The sequence below is a fragment of the Passer domesticus genome, chromosome 5, assembly GCF_036417665.1.
Source record: "Passer domesticus isolate bPasDom1 chromosome 5, bPasDom1.hap1, whole genome shotgun sequence".
Classification (NCBI taxonomy): Eukaryota; Metazoa; Chordata; class Aves; order Passeriformes; family Passeridae; genus Passer; species Passer domesticus.
The window spans coordinates 16,213,268-16,234,513 of NC_087478.1; the positions used below are offsets into that span (position 1 = coordinate 16,213,268).

At 35.4% G+C, this 21,246-nt stretch overlaps 1 long non-coding RNA gene across 1 annotated transcript in view; it reads left to right on the forward strand.

Moving 5' to 3' along the window:
- LOC135301253 (uncharacterized) overlaps positions 1–21,246 on the forward strand; it is a 137,658-nt gene that overhangs the window by 73,953 nt on the left and 42,459 nt on the right. The window lies entirely within an intron of this gene.

Here is a 21,246-nt window from a genome sequence, read left to right on the forward strand (position 1 = left end):
CTCCAACCATATTATAAATTGTTTGCAAACATATATAAATTGCATATATAGATTCATTCTCAGACTGTATCTCAGTGTTAAACGAGAAGTGGATTACTTTCATAAGCTTTCAGCTATGGTGAAATGTTATTCTTAAACCATCTGCTCAATGTAAATATAATATACTAATATTTAAATTACATAACATTTGTAATGTGAAAAATTCAGGATCATGGAGACACAAAATTTACTGTAATCAGTGATGATCAAACTATGAGCACCTATCAAATTGCTGAAAAATTCGGGCAATACAATGAACTAGTTAGTAGTTCAGTTTTTGGAAAGCATCCTGTGTTGTCGTATATAATCAGGTGCAGATGATATTGGCACACATGAATGTACAAGGCATCTCACTGAATTGAACTAAGGCTACTGTGATCATTCTGAATCACAAAGAGAACAATCTTACACTATAACAAATGCCCTTCCAGTTAGCTGGTTGTGAGGTAAAAATGAATTCTATGTGTGACTTTTCCAAAATATTTGCTGAATATGTATGGGAATATTAAAAAGAGTAAAAGACAACACTTTCCTGTGTGTACACCACTTGAATGACCATAGGCTCATTCTCTGCTCCAACAGTTGCATTGCAATTAATATTGAAGTTTGAAAAATTATTTATTAAAGAATTTAATCAAGAATTTGATTAAAGTGATGCATATGTCATTGATTAACCAAAATCAGAATTAAAATAAAGTGCATGATTAATGGTGAAGCTGAGAGCTAGTTAATGAATTCTGTTCTCTGCATCATTTATATTCTTTCAAGTAGACTATTCTAAAAAGATATGAAAAGTAGTAAATAGTATTCCATCACACTTGACCACTCTTAGAGTTAAAACAAAAAATATGTATCTGAAATGTAGGAAAGTTATTACTAATTTATTTTTGTTCATTTTCTCCAGTTCCATATGCGCAGATGAAAACAAGTGCTGCAAGAAAGCAAAATTGAAAGGCTTCAAATTATTGTATCACTAAATGGGACAAAATAAACTTACCCAACACCACTTTGATGGGAATAAGCAGACACCTCTTTACTGGGGGAGCTGGGAAGACGGGGGATAGATTCTCCAATATATCCCACACAACAAATGTAACCCATTCCTTTTGTATACTTTTTTTATGCTAAATCATCATTACACAAGTTTTTTTACATACTACACATACTATACCCACTCTTAAGTTTAACCTTTACATTTATTGGTTCCAGTAGTTAATAACTTTATCAGTATTCTTATCCTAAACCAATAGTTTTAACTAAGATATACTGATTGGAATCCTTGATATTAAAATCAAGATGGGAAAGCTAGTGCGTTTCCAAGGAGCATAACTAGTGATCATGATGGTCTCCATAGTTTCTTGACTGAAACATAAAGGTCCAGTAACTTCTTGGTGCGGTTTCTACAGCTACATATTCCAAACACAGCACCACTAATATTTCTATACCTTATACTTCACAATTTTCTATTTACAATCATAACTAACCTTTTACATTTTTTTGTTTATTTAATCAAAATATTTGTAACAATTGTACCAATACAGGTTTTATATATATTTTCTCCTCTTGATATAAAAAAACAAATAGATATCATTATCTTTATAATACAGAACACAGATCAAAATGACAGACTCGACACACAATGCTAGAATTTGGAAGGCTTGGCATAAATCATTGATCAAGAAAGCTATATTTAAAAAAATGTGATTGTTTAAATTGTTAAAGAGCTTTCAGGTTGATTTCCTTATTTATAACAGATGAATCTTTGTTTCTCAACCTAGCTGGGTTTGTAGCCCAACAACTCCACACAATGTACTACCTCTCCTGCCCTGAGTGACTACCACAACAGATGGAGATCAAATTCCTCAACTAAATGAAATTAATGGACATTTATAGATATTTTACAGACATTTCACGGGGGTGTTCTGTAGACTAAGGCAATAATATCTATGTACAATATCAAAGGATGAGAAAGAGGATGGTAGTTAAAGAGGATGTATTGGATAGTGTGGAACCCAAGCATGATATAAATAGCACAGTTAAGGGGTGTGTAGTGTGCTGGTTTTGTCAGGGGTAATTTTTTTTTTTTTTAAATTATAATAGTTGTGGTTTAAGAATAGTATTCTCCAGTTCAGTGCTCCCACTGAGACTCTCTGAAACCAGATCCTACTCAGACCCTCCTCACCTTCCTCTCCCTTTCCTTCTCTGAGGGGTTGAGAATTGTGGGGACAAAAGTTGCAAATCACTGGTAGAGATAAAAACAATTTATTGGAAACAGCAAAGAACTAAGAGAATGAACAGTAAGAGAAACAATACTAAAAAGAAAAGTGTACAAGGAGTGGGTGATTTACCTGCAAAACACCCAGCTAGAATGGATGCTGCACAACTGCAGCCAGTGGTGGCAGAGTATCTCAAGTGCTCCATCCACCAGGCTTTCTCCACACCTTTTTTCTCCAAACCAAGAGAGAGGTCACCTTACCCCACCCCACAAATTATTTAATATATTATTAAATAACAGAATGCCTTGGTCCTGACCCTTCCTGATGATCTGGGAGGAACCAGAACAGGAATATAGAGCTACATTTTGGATTTGTGCTGATAGCACAAGAGACGTTTTTGATAATGTTGAGCAGTGCTTGCACAGTCAAGCCGTTTTCTGCTACCTATGATGCCCTGCCAATGCATAGGCTGAGGGTGCACAAAAAGGTTGGGAGGATCCAGAGATTGACAACTGACCTCAATATACCAATATCTTCCATACCATTTAACATAGCTGTGTCAGGCTCAGCACATAATCCAGAGGGAAAGTTGGTTGGACGCTGGACCATTGATTGATGGTGAGAAACAGTTCCTCATTTGTTGTCATTTGTCTTAATTGGGTTTTAGTTCTCTCTCTCCTCTCACTTTTACCCTTCTATTTCTAGATGGAGTGAGTAAGCAGTAGTTTAGTACTTACTTGTCACCTGGGGGTAAATCACAACAAAGCATTATGTCATATTGCTAAATACAATTAATCAGAGACCACTGTCTGAACCTGAGGCCAGCTGGCGCAGGCTCACTGAATTCACATGATGCCGTGTTTGGCCCAAGGCTTCTCCAGGGCCCATATGGCACCTCTACAGCCAAAAGAAGTAAATCTAATTCTAATTCTGTGTGTGTGTGTGTCTCTGTATGAAGGAGGGGTTCACTTCAAAGTAAGTCAAGAAACTGCCAAGATATGTTACAGTTCATTACAAGAATGTTTTCACAGTAACAAACAAAGCTTTTTTGTCTAGCCCTGGTGAGTGGGGTGGAATCATGTAATGGGTGTTTGAAGACACAAAGCCAACTGGGCTAATGTCGGAGGACCTTGTAGGGCAGAGAAAGTGCATTATTGTCCCTACTATCTATGGCAAATGATCCCCAGCATACATTAACATCTAAACCATGCCTGGGCAATCTCTTAGAAAGCAAATGTGAGTGCCTCCAATATTCCAGGGAGCATGCAAATGCTTAGCAGTATGGATGATGAGTGGTCTAGTGGTGACTTTGCCTCCTGCTGCTGTCTTGCTATACAGTACAGATGTAACTTCTCTGTCTCCACTGGCAGTAGAGGAAGGTTTGGGTGAATAGGTAAGCTTTCCACAGAGCATCTTTATTTTTGATTATACAGTTCAGTCATTAATGAAACTGAAGATCCAGGAGCTGAGATATTAGTTAAAACAAGTCAGAAAAAATAAACTGGGTTTATTTATTGATTGTTTTCCTTGACACTCTTTGGTCTTTTCTGGATTTTTTTTGGTTTGTTTGTTTTTCTTGATATGTTGTCATATATTGTTCATGTTATAGATGGCCTGGCAGAATAAGTAGCAAAAGGAAAAGGAGAACTATTCCAATATTCAAAAATACATTGATGTATCCTGGAACTTTGGATTTCTAACTTTTTTTTTCTGTTGTGCCTGTACGAGCTGTCTAGATCTATTTATGATATCAGTATATTATGATTCAAAAGCCAGTTACAGACTTTAGTGCCCAGGGCTCAGGGCTCACCTCGGCCAGAGTTGGGCTGGGCTGGCTTCAGCTTCTATCTCAGGGCCAAGTGTCTATTGCCTCCCCTGTCTGAGTCTGACCTGTGCCAGTGCCTCCATGGGATGAGTCTGACAAACCCAGGGAGTCACTGTCCAACAAACAAGAGCCTCTGAGGGGGCTGAGCCTGGGGAGGCTGCGGGGCCATGCTCACACTCAGTGGAGCAGCCAGAAGGCATCAGTCCAGGTCAAGGAAACAAAAATTACAACAAGATGAACATCATATCCCTCCTAGTCAGGGCCTTGGCATACTTTTATCCATAGTGGAACATGGTTGGTTAGAAGATAACTTAGACTTGAATGCAAAAGAGTATTACTCTTGGTGAGTACTGCTCTGGGATCCCTGACACAAGACAGACAGGGACCTGTTGGAGTGAGGCCAAAGTAGAGCCAGGAAGATCGTCGAAGGGATGGAGCACCTTTACTAGGTGAAAAGGGTAAGAGAGATGAGATTGTTCAGTCTGGAGAAGAGAAGGTTTTGGCATCACCTAATTGCATCCTTTCAGTGTCTAAAGGTAGCCTACAAGAAAGATGGAGAGAAACATTTTACAAAAGGGTGTAGTGATAAGACAAGAGGGAATGGTTCAAACTGAAAGAGAGTAGGTTTAGATCAGGAAATAGGAAGCAACCCTTACTGTGAGGGTGGTGAGGCACTGGAGCAGGTTTCCCAGAAAGGTTTTGGATGCCGCATCCATGGAACAGTTCTAGGCCACGGGTCTTTGAGCAAGATGCTGTTCCTGCCCAAAACAGGGATATTGGAACTAGATAATGTTTAAGATCCCTTCCAACTCATACAATTCTATGAATCATTCTATGATAATACAAAGTTTTGAATTATCACAGTAATGTAATGATATTTTAGAACACGGGGATGAATTTCATTAATTTTGGAAACCAAATCTACCAAGTATTTCCTATACTAATAAGGTTTTTTTGTTGTTTTTCAACACCTAAAAATTTATTTAAATGCATGTGTATTTAGGCAGGAACTATTGATTACTTTTCTTTGTCCTCACTTAGTCTTACTGTAGACAGGGCAGAATTCACAAAATACTGATATATTTCCAATTAAAATCAGTTTATTCTGCACATAGGATTCAGCACAAAGCAGCACTTAACACTTGTTTTTAAAATGGGTTAATAAACCTAGCCTTACTTTTAAGTCAACAAGGCTACCTGTATTTGATGGTTTCAGAGCAGAGGTTAATAAACACATGATTAATCTGTTTCTGAAATGTTTAATACTTAACTTTGGAAAGGATGACATCTTGAGTCATTGAGTGCATTTGCTTCTAAAGACTTTTGAAGGAACAATCAGAACCCCTTAGGATTTTAGACCATGACAAATTCCTTGATAACTATTTGCACAAAGAAAGGGTTAGGATTAGCAAGCACATAAAGTGCTCTTTGGGCTTGCTAACTCTAATCAAACATTCTTCATTTCTAGAGGGTGCTTGATATAAAATTCTTTATAATTAAAATACATTTAATTCCAAGTGCAAACTCTGTTCTTGGCCTTCAGAAGCTAGAAGGCAGTAGGACAGTGTTAATGAAGCTAATTAACTAAAGCATTGGTTAAGCTTTAACAGGGTAGTTTCACCTAGAAATATCTGGATATGCCATTTGGTATTGATTTTAGGTTTGTGGTTTTTGGTTCTTTTAGTTTGCATATGGAGTATCCTTTTGCAAAATTTGCTGTCATTTTAGAAATAAAATATTTTTTATTAATAAACAGTGGGGTTCTTTTTTCTTTCTGCTTGAAAAGAGATTATGTATAAAAAAAGTGAGATTCTTTTAAAAAAATCTGCCAGTATTTATAACATTATTACAGATATCAGAATGATATTGTCATTTAACTAATTGATTCTATGACTCACTGGTTTTGGCTAAAAGCAGAATTTAAACTATTGGAAAAAAAAATCTCTTTCTTAGAAACTTTCACTTTCCTCTAGTTTTAGTTTTCTGTAGATTAAGAGTTTTTGAGCCCCATACCTTCTGGATGAAACAAGCTGTCATCAGCCTTGGACTCAGATGATTTAAATGGTCCACGTTGTAATTATGGATCCTGAAATAGTTGTTTTGGTTTTGTTTTTTTTCTGTTTAATAAATTAAAATGCACAATGCGAACATAAATTAAGGGTTGCTTGCAAATAACAAAACCGGAAGCCATGCTATAATAAACATTAAATATGGAAAAATATCAATAATGTTATTTGTGTCTTATGTGATAACTTTGTGTAATTTTTCTCCTATGTGAAAACACATTCATAACTACAGAATTAAAAATAAACAGTATGTAAATAGACCACACAGTCTGATATTGCAGTCTCAGAGATACAGTAGGAAGAAAAAAAAGACAGTCTTTCCAGATGCTTACTTTTCATGTAGTCTTTGAGTGGAAAAAAATTATATGTTTACCCCCAGCTTAAAGTATTCCTGATGTTCTTTGCCTTTTCTATAGTTTCACTCTATGCATTTGGAAAGTTGACAAAAGACTAAAAGCTGCTACATAAAGGAGGTTGTGTGTATATATTTAGCTGTTTCCTCATGGAGGTGAGCTTGCTGGACATGAACAGTGGCAGAACAGAAATTATTTACATATACTGAGAATAGCACCATAACCCAAAAATTATGTCTCTCAGCATGCATTTCCAACAAATATTTCCTGTGAGGAAAAAGGCTCCACCTAAGACTTCACACCAACTACTCCCCAAAATTTTACTTTTTTATTTTAAAAATTTAAAGATTTTAAATTTTACTTCTGTGTTTCATAGCCACATCTTGAGAATAAAGTGCAGAAAAACTCAGTGGCAAATAAAGTGGTTGTTGGTGGTTAATTATGGAATTGCCCCCTAAGTGGAGTTCAGAACCATGCTGTTAAGATACTTACTCTCCATACACATTATGAAGACAGTGAATTGTTTTAAAGTTGGATAAAACCTCTCAAGGGAAGAGGTTTTCCTTTTCCCTTGAGTTAGCCAAGATAAATTGACAATATAACTTGAAAATCTTACCCATGTGCTGTAGCTGCAGGGGCAGATGGGTGCATCTATTCACTGATGATCCCTTCTAGACCATTTTTATCCAGACATTCCTTTTAGGTACTGAGAGGGCACTACTTCCTCTTGTCCTGTCACTTGTGACTTGGGAGAAGAGACTTCCTCCTTGCCTGGCTACAACCTCTTTTCAGATAGTTACAGAGAGCAAGAAAGTCTCCCCTAAGCCTCATTTTCTGAGGCTGAACAATCTGATGCTGGAGAAGTGAAAGAGGAGTCCAGCTCATGAGGAAGGAGGAGTGTCAGAGACAATGTGCTGAAGCTAACATAATCCCACTTCCCTGTGTTGTTGAGGAGAAGGAGGTACAGATACATGGGTAAGGTTAAGCCTGGGATGAAGGGAGGGATGGGGACAGGTATTTTAAGATTTGGTTTTACCTCACATTATCTCACCCTAATTTGACTGGTAACAAATTCAATTAATTTTCCCCCAAGTTGAATGCATTTTTCCATGATAGCAATTGGTCAATAGCTCACTCTTCTTATCTGACCAATGAGTTTTCCCTCTTATTTTCTCCCCTCCCCTGTCCAATTAAAGAGTACAAGTGATAGAGCAGCTTTGGTGGTCACCTGGCATCCTGCACCTACCACAACCTGAAGATCCTTCAGAAGATGTAGGAATTTAGCTGTTGATCCTGCAAAGTTGCATGTATATTTTACACAAGTTTCAGTAAGAATATGCATATCTATATAATTATGTAAGTGTTTCAGGCTTGGAGAGATACAGGCCAGAAACTAGTACTCAGGGGTACATTAGTGGGGACAACTAGAAATTCCACTAGTTTTATAAATAGAAAAACACACTCCAGAAAGGAATATAACCACATAAAAATTCAGGGTATGAATGGGCATAAGGACTTGGAGGAAGATTTTAGGTGACATTGCCAGTTGTGATGTGAGAGGAGACTGATTTTAACTATATAAATCCACAAAAAAAATAATATCTCACAAAGAAATAAGGATTTCAGAAGTTTTACTTTAGTTTGTTGAGGAACTAAAGACAGAACTGTTACATGGACTGAATGATGGGGGAGGGTTATATGAAACGTGTCATGGAAAGAACAGATATAAATGACAAATGGAGGTGAGTTATGAATTGAATGGTATAAAATATAAAGAAGGCTATTATTTTTTCTGATAAGTACTGGTGCTTTATAGAGATAATACACTTTAGGTTATGACTGATTTTAGGAGTAGAGACATATGTTGTAATAGAAATAATATAAAATGATAATATGAAACATGTATATATTAAAATTGGGAGTTTTAGAAGGGACAGGAGATGGTGAAGTATGTGTCCTCAAGATCAGAAAAAGTGACCCAAGTAGAGGTTGCCATTTTCATAGTCAGTGCAACTGCTAAATTGGACTGTGGTTACTTCATTCGTGTTTGTCCAATTCTTTTACAGTCAGGCATAAGTACCAGAATGAATGTTTAATTTCAAGCGGGCCGTATCAGAAGGGATTATTTATAATTAAATGTAATGATATTGAGGAAGGAATCAATTAAGGAGAAATGTTTAGTGTTTTAAAAAGTTTACAGTGGATGGTTTTATGTAATAACTTGATGTCATATAATTTTCAAGTTAACTGAAATAAACACTCTAGGATTACTAGATAAATCATTTTTTTAAGAGTTATCAAATGATAAAAGAAAATTGTGAATTGCAGACATTGAGAAGAATGTTTAAAAAGACAAAAAGGATATTAAAAATGCAGAAAAATATGAAATAGAAATCTGAGAAGAATGATGAAAACAGTAAAACAGATAAAGGGGATATTAGAAAGGAAAGAGATAATTGAAATAGATATGTGTGTTAAGAGATGGCAACCACATTTCTAAAAAGATTTTCAACACTGCAAAATAAAAGATCAGTGAAGGATGAAGTTGAAAATTTCAAGATCAAATAAGATACAGAGTAAAAGAGAATAGGAAAAGAGATAAACCATTAAATTGACTTTTCTTCCATGAACTGCACAGAATAAGAAATCATGTAATCTGTTATTAGCTGGGTGTCCAGAATCTTGAAGGCTTTCAAAAAGGGTGAAGAAATACTATATTTAGACATTTTTAAGAAATCTTGAGGGGCAAAATAAAACTTTTATCTGACATTTAAGAAAATCACATGAGACATATATATATATCTCTATATATATATACACACACACATACAATGTAATGTTAGCTATATAGTAGAATTTTCAAGATGACACCTTATGAGTAAATGATATGTATATATAACTGATCTTAAAATACAAGACTAAATAGCTATTTTTCTCTTAATTTAAATAAAATAATTTAAAAAATAAGGGTTAAGAATGTATTAATTATTATGGTCCAGATGCTGAAAAATATTTATTTTTATCCTAAGCTCCTCTAAAAGTTCTTGTTATTAGGCAATTTATAAAGTTGCCTTATAAAGAAACAAAAGAATAAATATAATTTATGACAGAGGTATCTTATAAATCCAGTTTCCTGATTTTAGTCACAATCCTCAACATAAAGTCTTAATGTGTAAGTTATATGTCCATACATTTTCTTCACTCCAGAAAACTGCAGTGCTTTCTTTCATAGATAAAAATACCTCATAGAAGTTATGCTTTCACCCTCTTCATCTTTTATGCAGCTATTTAATAGGTGATGTTAATTCACATCTCCTTTTTTACCTTCCAATACAATGTCTTAAACCCCAGAATACACTCTCTGAATTGGGTTATTTTTTGTGCCTTCTTCTGATGTTATACTAGGGATAAAACTAAAAAAAAAATAACTCTTTAGCTTCATAATCCTGTGGCATCCATTTACCCATGAAGTAGCTAAATGCATGTTCTGATCCCACATCTTGGTGCTGTATATTATATTTTTAATAACCACCCCAGCCCCCACCCAACACAACACCCCTCATAGCTTTAGTCTTTAAAACAAGGACTAGAAATATTTTTGCTCAGCCAGCACACACATTCTAACCATAAAACTTAGAGCTTCATCTAGGTTCTTCTTTCTGGCTTACAAATTTTAAGTTTCATCTACTTTCCACACAATGTGTTTAATGTCCCATCTCCTCTGAGACTTTAATCCATAATAGGATACATTCATTCTAGAAGGTTTGGAAGAGCATTTCCTCAGAGAAAGAAGTGAACACCTATCTTGAATGTGTTAATTCAGCTCTCACTATGTACTCCTGAAGCTGAGAAAAGTAGTAGAATGCATTTTGCTTGGGGCATGATCTGTTAGGCTGAAACTAAATTTAACTGCTTATCTGTTTTAATAAATCCCTAATTAACAGAACCAGATAGTGCCTAAGCACAAACTACAATTTATTTCCCCAAAAGTAGTATGAACATAAAAAAAAGTTGTCATGTAACTGGAAAATTACAGCATCAAAAATTAAAGTAGATTATTCTGGTTTCAGCTGGAATGAAGTTAATTCTTTTCTTAGTAACTGGTACAATGCTGTGTTTTGGATTTAGTAGGAGACTAATGTTGATAGCGCACTGGTGTTTTGGCTGGTGCTGAGTAGTGCTGACCCTAAATCAAGGGTTTTTCAGTGTCTCATGCTCGGACAATGAGGAGCACAAGGAATTGGGAAGAAGCACAGCTGGGACTGCTGATCCAAACTGGCCAAAGGGATGTTGCACAGCATAGAACACCACACCCAGTGTATAAACTGGGGGAAGCTGGCTGTGAGGAATAGATCATTACTGAGAGATGGGTTAGGTTAGATCAGTCAGTGGATGGTGAAGAATTGTATTACTTGTTGCTTGTTTCTTTTGGGTTTTATTTCTCTATCTCACTCTTTTGTTGTCTCCTTAATAATAATAACAATACAATCCTTAAACTTTTCTCATCTCAATGCATGGGTTTTACCCATTTTGATTATCCTCCCCATCCCACTCTGGTGGGGGGAAGAGTGAGCAAGCATCTGAGTGGTGTGCAGTTGCTGTCTGGCATTAAAATGCAAAAAGATACAAAACTTTAGACTTTCTACAGTGAGATGTCAAGAAAGAAAAGCCATCTGAGCATTAGCTGTAACATCTAAACTTCAGCAAGTTCATTTTCTATGAACTCAGCTTTTTGCATAAAATCATATTTGGAAATGGGATGAATCACAAAAAAATATAGTAGTTGCACTATTTCTCTTAGTTAGAATTTACCCTGTTTCTCTACATAATTATGTAACTCTCACTGGGCACATCTGAAAGCTTAAAAAGGAATTTTCTGTGGCCCTCCTGTTCATTTGTGCTTACATTATATTTGTTGGTTTACATCAATTTCCAATGTCAATATCTGGAAATCTGTCTCTGCAAACACATTTACTGTGTGAAGCAAAATGTGAAATGTTTTAGTGTTCAATGGAATCACATGGATAAAAAAACCAGATCAAATAACACTGTAAAGTGAGATGAGAAATGTGAAGTAATTTTATTTACTTAAATACCAGTCTTTAAATTCAATCAAATCTATGTTTTAAGAATAAATTTCCATATGATTACCCTTAGCCCAAAATTGCCCGTAATACACCCCTCCAGCTTAAATCATAATATTAATAACAAAAGCACGATACAGACTTTGAAAATGTATATGGCTTTATACTTAACATACTGCTTTGGAAAGGAAAAAGGAAGCAGGCAATAATAAATGCTGTATGCTCAAAAAATTATGTGAGGATTTGTAGCATTATGGCACACCAGGCTCAATATGATTTTTGGATAGAAGATTAATATATTATTACTATAATTTTGTGTGCTCACATTCATGGAAACAGATTTTTGGTTTCATGTATATCTGGTTTTAGATCCCATTTTGAAGCGAAATTGAGAACAGAGTTTCTTTTTCACTTCTTTTTAACCTTAGAGCATACTGTTTACAGAAAGCATGGGATTTAAATTGTTTCATTGTTGGTTTGTTTTTTGTTTTTTTTTCTCATGAGTACAAGTCTGCCTTAATGTCATTCCTTCTTTTTCATACCTCAATAAGTTGTAATAGCCAAGATCTAGCAGACAGCCATAATGAATTCGGTGTTGCAAAAAAAAAAAAAGACTATTCAGGATTTCTTCTCATCTCTTGCAGTAAGTATTTGTATGCACATATAAAAGGCACACAAAAATTAGAATTACCTGCATGTCTCTGTAAACACCTGCTTGTCTGTAGCACTCTGGCTTTGCTCAGGCACTCTCAGCTGTATTAAAACCACCAAAGGTGGGGAGTGGGAGAAGTGGTGCGGGGAGGGAGGGAGAGAGAGATGCATACACACACCTGAACTAATTACAAATGCACACCAAAGATAGGTTAAACATCACTATGCTTGCTACTCTGTAAAATGCCTGAAGAGTCCTTGCTTTTCAAAGAGCTCCTTTGAACCATGTGGGTACATTTATATCAGAAGCAAAATAAAATAAAATTAATCTTTTGAGGTAGCCAGTCCTGTGTTAGAAACTGATTTATGCTATTGACGTGTGTCGCTGCTTCCCAATTTTTTTTAGCATATCCTTTAAAATAGATGGATTTTAAGAAAGATTTTGCTCAGTGAAATTCTTGGCAAAGTTCCCATAGGCCCCAAGGCTACTACTGAATGGCTCTTAAGTAGTTAAGTAAGGGAACCAGGGCAGAGAACAGGTTCAAGACTCTCCTTGAACATACTTTATCATATTTTCCAAATGGAAATCCTGCATCTTGACTGAATGCATCCACCCATCTGGTAAATGTGATCGGTTTCCTTCTCTTTATGCCAGACATAGACTGCAACAGAATGTAAATCCCTAAATACCAGAACCATTGCAAATAAAAGGCCTCCTTGAATTGAATCTTGACTATACTTTACTCTGCAAGAGGACTCACCTGGACTCATCTTGGCTAAAAGTATAAGATCAATTTTCCCTTGCAAATGCCTAACCTGACTGAGCTAGACAATGTTGTTTACAGGAACACTCTGACAAACTGAGTGGTCAAAACCCCCAAATATGGCAGCTTCTTAACTTGATCTTAAGAAAGGTTGATGGGCCATTTGCAGACTTTACCTGGGCTACCGTGAGAAAAAAGCAATGTCTGATAACAAAAATAAGCTACCCAATTTCAAAGAAGGATAAATCCCACCATGAGTAGCATTCTCTCATTTAAAGGATTCAGGATGATAAGTCTGATTCTTGAAAAAGTTTTATCACTGACACTAGGACCCAAAGTTTGTCAATAATTTTGTCTTACAGATGAGGTATGTCTATTATTTAGGTAATCTGGACCACTTAAATGTTATCTTAGCCAACTCCTTTATTTGTAATTTGAGTACGTTTTTTATTTTTTCACAAGATTTTGAAAGCACTGAGAGCACTGCCATAACATCACATTTTCCATATGTACCTAATGGAAAAGTCTGACTTACTTACCTCATAGTAAAACCTTATTTTTTTTTTTAAAAGACCTGATGCTCCAAAATAAATCACTAATGTGTTACCAAAAATATTGGAGTTGAGAAATTGTATCAAATGTTAATAATTGCTTAGGACTGAAATAATACTTTCCCTAGCCCCTCTGTTGAATGCTCTTGTAGCACACAAGAGATCAGCTTAAGCTTTGCCCATTAATGACCTCCTCAGATCAAATGTAAAACAATTAAGAATGTTTGCAAAATAATACATGTGCAGTTTAACAGTCCAAGTTTGTGTACATAACAAATGTACTCGACCCAAGTATAGCACATACAATTTTGTTTCTTTGGATATTTTTCAAAGGTTTACAACAGGGCTAGAATGATATTACACTACATGTGAGAAGAATCTTGAATAGCATCATTTGTAGGGGAAGGGTACTGAAAAGCAAGGTACTACAATACCTAAAACACAACCTTTGGCCAAAAGTTAATAATATTTGGGGCTGAAGTATAGGTAGTTAAGAATTGTTAAAATATTTTGCTCTTCTGTAGTTACATGAAAGGCTTGTCTCCTAAAAAAAAAATTATTATAATGTCTTTCAGAGTGTTATAATTTTCATTCAAATGTTATATAAATAACTGCAAATTTAATTTTCAAATTATAATTTCCAATGTAACAGAGCTTAATTCTTTTATGTCAACCCACTTCTAAATTTAACATACGTTGTTTAATTTTTTAAATTTTAATATCAGTTTAAAAAGTTATTTTTGCTATAAGAATAAGATAAATAACCCCACTAAATGACACAAAAAAATTATTTTGGTGATTATTGTGTCCATAATACAGTTCTTTCAATGCTTTAAAATTATTCCATCTTTAATATGAAAAAACCTCTTACATTTATTCTATCAATGTCTCTTCTTTAAAATCAAATATTTTGAAGCATGATCATTCTCAATAATCAATAGCAAATATGGATTCATACTAACAGGAAGAGATTGGCATTTATTAGAAAAAAAATATAACTACCAATTTAGAAATGGTGTAGATACACCACAACAATTGATGAGTTAACAGAAATACTGGATCTAAGAAGCTGACAAAGCTGGTGAGACTTACCATAAGCAATACTCGAGGAAACCACTCTGCATGTAGAAGGTAGGAGATATTTGGAAGTTGACAGGATTTTTTTGCTGAGCCCTGAGAATGCTAAAAAGCAGTATAATCACTTCACCTGACACTTGACTCCACTAGGTCCAGACCTTCTTCTACATGAACTACTTCTGGAGATTTTTTTATTTGTTATTAAAGCTTTGATAAGTGTTCCCATTTTAGGATGAGGGATTGGTTTGCAGCCTGTGAAAATTAGCAGAAGCAATTGCAAAGCATACACACATATAAATCTGTTTATATATCTTTTCTTCTCACCAATTTTAACTCATTTTTCTTTTTCAATAAAAGTAGTTATGACATAAAATTGGATTTCTTTGTCCATAGATGTTTCCTTCACTCAATATGGTCCTTATTTGATCCCTGTCTTAGTCTCTCTTGAACATCCTTGGTTTTTCAGCTGTGTAGGTTAAGATCTGTTCATAGTCATACCACAAAGCAGAGTCAGCAAAGCTGAGTTTCAACAAATCACATAGTTGTAAATCTTAATATATAACTCTTTATTTGTATCAATCTATTGTTATGCACTCCCCTGGTATGTTTTATACCCCCTGCTTGCCTTGTCTGTTTTATTTAAGTCTGTTCAGCAGCTTGTAGAAAAGAATCCTTGTCTGATGTAAATCCAGTTAGATTCAAAAGGAACTACCTCAAATTACATCAGCCTCTAGTGTAGCTCATTATATTCTTTTGATATATTCTTTTGATATCTATTTTGCCTTATTTATAGCAGGAGAAAAAGCTATGATTTACATTGACTATTAAATTTTAGACTGAATTATCTATCTTTATGTTTTCTATTTTAGCATTTGTCTTTAGCTCTATTCATAGCTGTCAAGGCTTTTTTATATGCCCTGGTAGCAATTCTTAGAGGAGTGTTCCAGGTACAGAAAGAGGCAGGCGAAACTATTATATAAGAGATTTCTCACTTCCTCCAGGCATCTAACTTTCACAACACCAGCCTTAACATTAACAGACTCAATTATTCTCCATTACAATCCTACTGTACACCTTGTGTTCCTATAGTACGGCCTGATAGGGGTCATGACAATACCTTTTTTCTCCCCTGTCATTTTCATCATCCAGAACATGTGCTTATGTGATTTATTGGGTGCACATGTGGTATTAATGATGAAAGCATGTTATTTTTTTCTGGTTTTAATCATGATATCTTGCTGCTGAATAAACCTAATACCTTTACTAGAGGTTCATACTTATATGTCTTTCCTTGTGAGTAGCTCAAAGAACACTTTACTGCGTGAAGACGTGTAACATAATTTTTTAAGTGTATGTCAACTATTTCAAGTTAATAAGACCATCAATAAAATGTAAAGCATAGTAATTATTTTTTACACCCTATACACACTTCTAAGTGACAACAAGAAATAGTCAGAGTTTTGCCTCAACCAATCAGAGCTGCAAAAAATCTCAATGTTAGAAATTAAATTCTGCAACAAAAAAAAAGTTATTCTGCACAAGTGGAAGACATATTTGAAATGTTTCATTTTCCTGCCACTATGTAGCTCATTAGAAACATATTTATTATTGTTGTAAGTTTAATCAGTTTTTCGCATTTCATTGCTGCGCTGCACCTTGATAGGCTTTGGACAGTCATCTCAGAAGTATAGGAGTAACACAACCTGATTTATGATAAACACCATGCATATATCTCTAGGAACTCATTATAACTTCTAAAAGCATTTGAAGATGTGTAGGGATGCTATTTGTGGAACAAGACAAATATTCCCCTTCTTAGTCATTGGCAGCAGAATAAAGATCATAAATCTTTAAAAGGTGTTCTACCCCTGACAGATGTGGATGACACATGTTTTTTTATGCTCAAGACTACCTCATCATCATATGGTCAGACTTGATGGTTTTAGAACAATTTCCTACCTAACTGACTCTGATTCTGTGATCATCACACAGAGGAAAAGATTAGTGTGTTAAAATAGAAAAGCAGAAAATAATAACTCAAATAAAGATGGCTAGTGAAGTGTTCATCTGGATTTATTCCTTTGGTAAACCACAACTATAATCAGAAAATTTTTTTAAAAGACGTGTTAAATCACAACTAAAATTCTGATTTTTGAATTAGTTCTAAGTAAAAATTTAATAAATATGTAAATGTTGTTAGTCACCTTTCTATGCCTAATTTCTTATCTCTGTTTTTGAAGGTATAAGAAATGACCCTTTATTTTGTGTACCTGTTTTTTAGGAATATTTTCATTTCATAAAGGTACATAACTTTACTGGTATATTGACCCAGATTGAAAACAAAACTTCTAGTTCTATACTAAAATCTTTGGGCAGACTTTCACTTAAAGAAAAATAAAACAAAAGGAAAAAGAATGGTATAATGCTCTGAGTGATATTGAATTGTGACTACTCAAATTGCTTATAGTTTTTCAGTTACTCTTTTTGTGAAAATGACCATACACTGAACTCTCTTTACCTTTGTGATTCAGAAGCAAAAACTTTCACACTTGAGCTACTTCTTCAGAAGTTTCAAGTACAGTGATTGTTTATGAAAAGTGTACTGTGAAAATCAATTTTCCCCTCCAAATATTTCAAAGGAAGCATCTGTCCTTTGTGAACATGTTTTTTGTAAGTCTGCATTGGAAACCAGATGAAGTTCAGTCATATCACAGTTGTCATCTGCAGATACAATTATACAGCTATATTTAATGCCTCAGTGGATAACCCCACATTACAGTTTAATTTTCCACAGAAATCTAAATTTGTTCTTGGACTGTGTATTTTCTATCACATTAGATAATCAGTTGGAGGAGAAATCCAATTTTAACTCAATCAACAATACTTTGAAGAAGGTTGCATAAAATAACTTGCACAGGTTTTAGTATGCCATCCAGCATGTGACTAGTCTGTTCATTTATTCATTGCTGGAAACATATTCTGGCATGAGACTGAAACTCTATGAATGATCCCTGGAGTGGTTTTTTTATTACTGTTTTGGGACATATTATTCTCCCGGGGGTTTTTATTTGTTTGTTTTGTTGTTTTGTTAGTTTTTTGTTTGTTTGTTTTATGTTCTTTTTTTCTTTTTAGTAAAGAGTATGGCAGATTTTTTACTGTTTAACATGGAAATTTCTAGTTCTAACTTTGAGCCCCAAGACCAAAGTGGCATTCACATTACCATAAAGTAGATATAACATTTATTTTGCTACATTGCAGAAGAAAATAATATAAATTACTCTTCAGAATTTTTTAATTGTCTATTTTCTTCGGATGATGAAAGATTGCTTTCTGTATTCCTGCATCCTTATTTTAGTTGGTTTAAACTGATGAGAATCACTGGAATTCATGAGATTTTCACATACACAGCTTGATGTATATAGTTATATCAACCCCAGCCCATGGTGTTTACTTTTCATTTTGTCTTAGTAGTTATTCTTTATTATTAATCCCAGACACTATGAGTGCTAAATAATATCTCCTTTTTCCTTGTTTCTGAACAGTAAAAAACAGTCATAGTGCACTAACACAAAATACTCATTCTAAAGCAGATGTGTTTCAGTTAGCTTCATGTATTTTCGTTGATAATATTCAGTAACAGAAACTTCAGAAGAAATTTCAATAGGGTGATTGCATTATACCATGTGGCAAAGTGATTAGACTGATGGGAACCATATGCCTGAACCAGGTCAGTATGGAGATTTAGAAGTGAGTTGCTCTATTTCCCCTCAAGCTCCTGATCCAATAATTTATATTATTATTTATTATAAATTAAATACTACCATGAATTCCAAAACAGATTTATTTCCTATTGCTTGAAAAACTGATTTAATAATAGGGTTTTTTAAGTTCCTTCTCTTCTACCACATGACCTTTCCGTGAAAAGAAAACAAGATCTATAATTTCCAGAGCGAGAAACCTCAGCTAGACTTTTCCTCTAAAGCTAGACATAACCTCTTCAAGGTTACCTGAGACACCTTTCCTACCTAAGTTTGAGTACAGAATTATTGTGGCTGCAGAGTTCAGATTTTATTTCTTTATGCTAGCCTTTCATGTGGTCAGCAATTTTGCTATATTTTCCAAGAGGAAAACCACAACTTCGTAGCAATAAAATATATATCTCTGGTCATAGAGCCTTTTCCTTCTCTTTACCTTTCAGCAAGTCCTTCCTTTTATCATCCTCTCACAAGAAAGGGCAAGTTCTAGGTATTCTTGCCCAATTCAAAAAGAAAGATGAGTGCAGGCTGTAGTGCAAAACAGACTTCATTATAGAAGGGGCTGATGACAGCATCAGTGGTGATTGTTCTCTTCAGCAGGAGTGTGGAGTGCTACTTCCTTTGCTTTCCTATAGATAACAGGCATGGTTGTCTCAACACATCATAGCTTAACCATAAAAACTGGAAGAAAGCTAAATACAGATTAATATAGTACAAGGGAGACAGAAAAATGTTTCTCTGTGTGCCTCTGTGGATATATGAATGTGGTAATGTTGTGGCCCAACCTTGGCTACTGACTAAGCACCCACACATTTGGTGACTAAGTTTTCCACCCTCCCCTCCAATCCCACCCTGCAGTGGGGTGGGGCAGACAATAAAAGAGCAAAAGTGAGAAATCTTGTGGGTTGAGATAAGAACAGTTTAAAAAGTAAAACAAAATTCTATGTGCAAGCAAAGCAAAATAAAAAACTTATTGATTGTTTCTCATTCCCAGGCAGATGTTTAGCTGCTTCTAAATCAGATCCTCATCACAAGCAGCAGTGGCTTGTAAAGACAGACAACATAAACGCCTGTGTTTCACCCTTCAGCTCCTATCCTTAAGTTTTTTTTTCCTGAGCAAGATACCATGTGACCTTGCTTTGATTCAGGTCAGCTGTCCCACTGTACTGCTTCCATTTTCTTGCTTACTCCAGGATCTTTTTCGGGGTTGAGGGCAGGGCCAGAGTGAGAAAAAAAGGCCTGTGTAAGCACTGATCAGCAGTGGGCAAAATACAGGTGTGTTACCAACACTGTTAGCCACAAATACGAGCAGAGAACCATCCAGGCTGCTGTGATGAGAGTTAACTTCATTCCAGCCATAACCAGTAGAAGCAGAGACTTGAGTGTGTCCTTTCTGACAAAGTTGTCTCATGGAGTAAAGGTCAAGAAAACTCATGTGTGCATGCATTGGGCAACGCCTTTTCTGATAAGAAAGAAGGGCTATTGGTACTCCATGTAAAGAATATTTTCCAATCATTGCCAGATGGTAAACAATGAGAGGGAATCAAAATTTTTCTTATCTGAAAATGTTTTCAGTTAGAGGTATAGAGAAGTGGCAATAGGTAAAGCCAGGCTTCTGCTGTTGTTATCACAACAGAAGTGGAAGTCTGACCAGCACAAAAAGGCTCAAGACAGTAATGAAATCTGGAATAAATTATTTGAAGAAGGAAAAGAGGCAGATGAAGATATTGAAAAAGGAATTGGATATCTCTGCATCAACAGAATGCTTCATAACCATTGTACTTCATGGATTTTTACTGCCATTAAGTCAAATTGTGGTTTATTTTGCTCAGACAGGAGATTAGGGCTGCATTCAAGGCTTTCCTACAAAAATGTTGCAAGGACTTCCTGTATATTTTTACTCAGTTTTCAGTACATGCACAGTGATTCAGTTTATATTCTCAATTTGGCATCTACTTGATATCACAGGCATCTCTTAGAAAATGAAATATTTAATGGAATTAGTGAAGGTCATTGAGACAGAGCTTAGAGCAGTTGCTTTTCTACATTGATCACCAAGACAGAGGTCTGTGAAAGATGACAGTGGAGACAATTGTCATTGTTGAGAATTCAGATTCTTCTTTCTGGACAAAAAAGTGATTTTGCGCTGAAATAAGATGCCCATTTGCATCAGGAAGAGTCAAATGTTCAGGTATGAAGAAAATTATCAAGTAGATGATTCTAGTGTGTCTGAATTTTCTGAAATGATGGGTAAGGTCCTAGAATATCTTGAAATTCCAGTAAATTCTGGTCTTATGACAGGGATATGCCTGTCATTAATGATGTGCTAGGATCCACTGGGGCCTTATTGACTGGGGATATGTCCATCACTGATGGTCACAGCAAAGCTGGATATGCTGCTTTACCAGAATCCAATGGATACAACTATGTCACAGGTAGTAATTTCAGATAAGTAGACAAGGTGATGGAAAATATGACCTTGCAAGAAGACAGCCTTGAGAGTAATTTAAAAGTAGCTCATGAACACATAGAGTGTTGCAACAGGCAAAAGAAGAAGCTTCCTGAGACACGGAATGGTCAAGACAGGAACTTGGGAATGACATGCCCATGACTAATAACTTGCTCCTTGCAGAGGTCTATGAAAGCTATTTGATAGCCAGAAATGGGTGATCCATGCTACCTGTTGCTGGAGTGAGAAGTGGTCCTCATAAAATTGCACACTCTTTATTATCCTGCCTAAGGCTGGTAGCTTCTCTTACTCAGATATGCTCTTGAAAATCTTGTGCAGTGCTGTGACCAGCGTAACCTAATGATGAATTTTCAGGCACCTCACCTGTTCTGGTGATAACTTTCCTAGTATTTCAG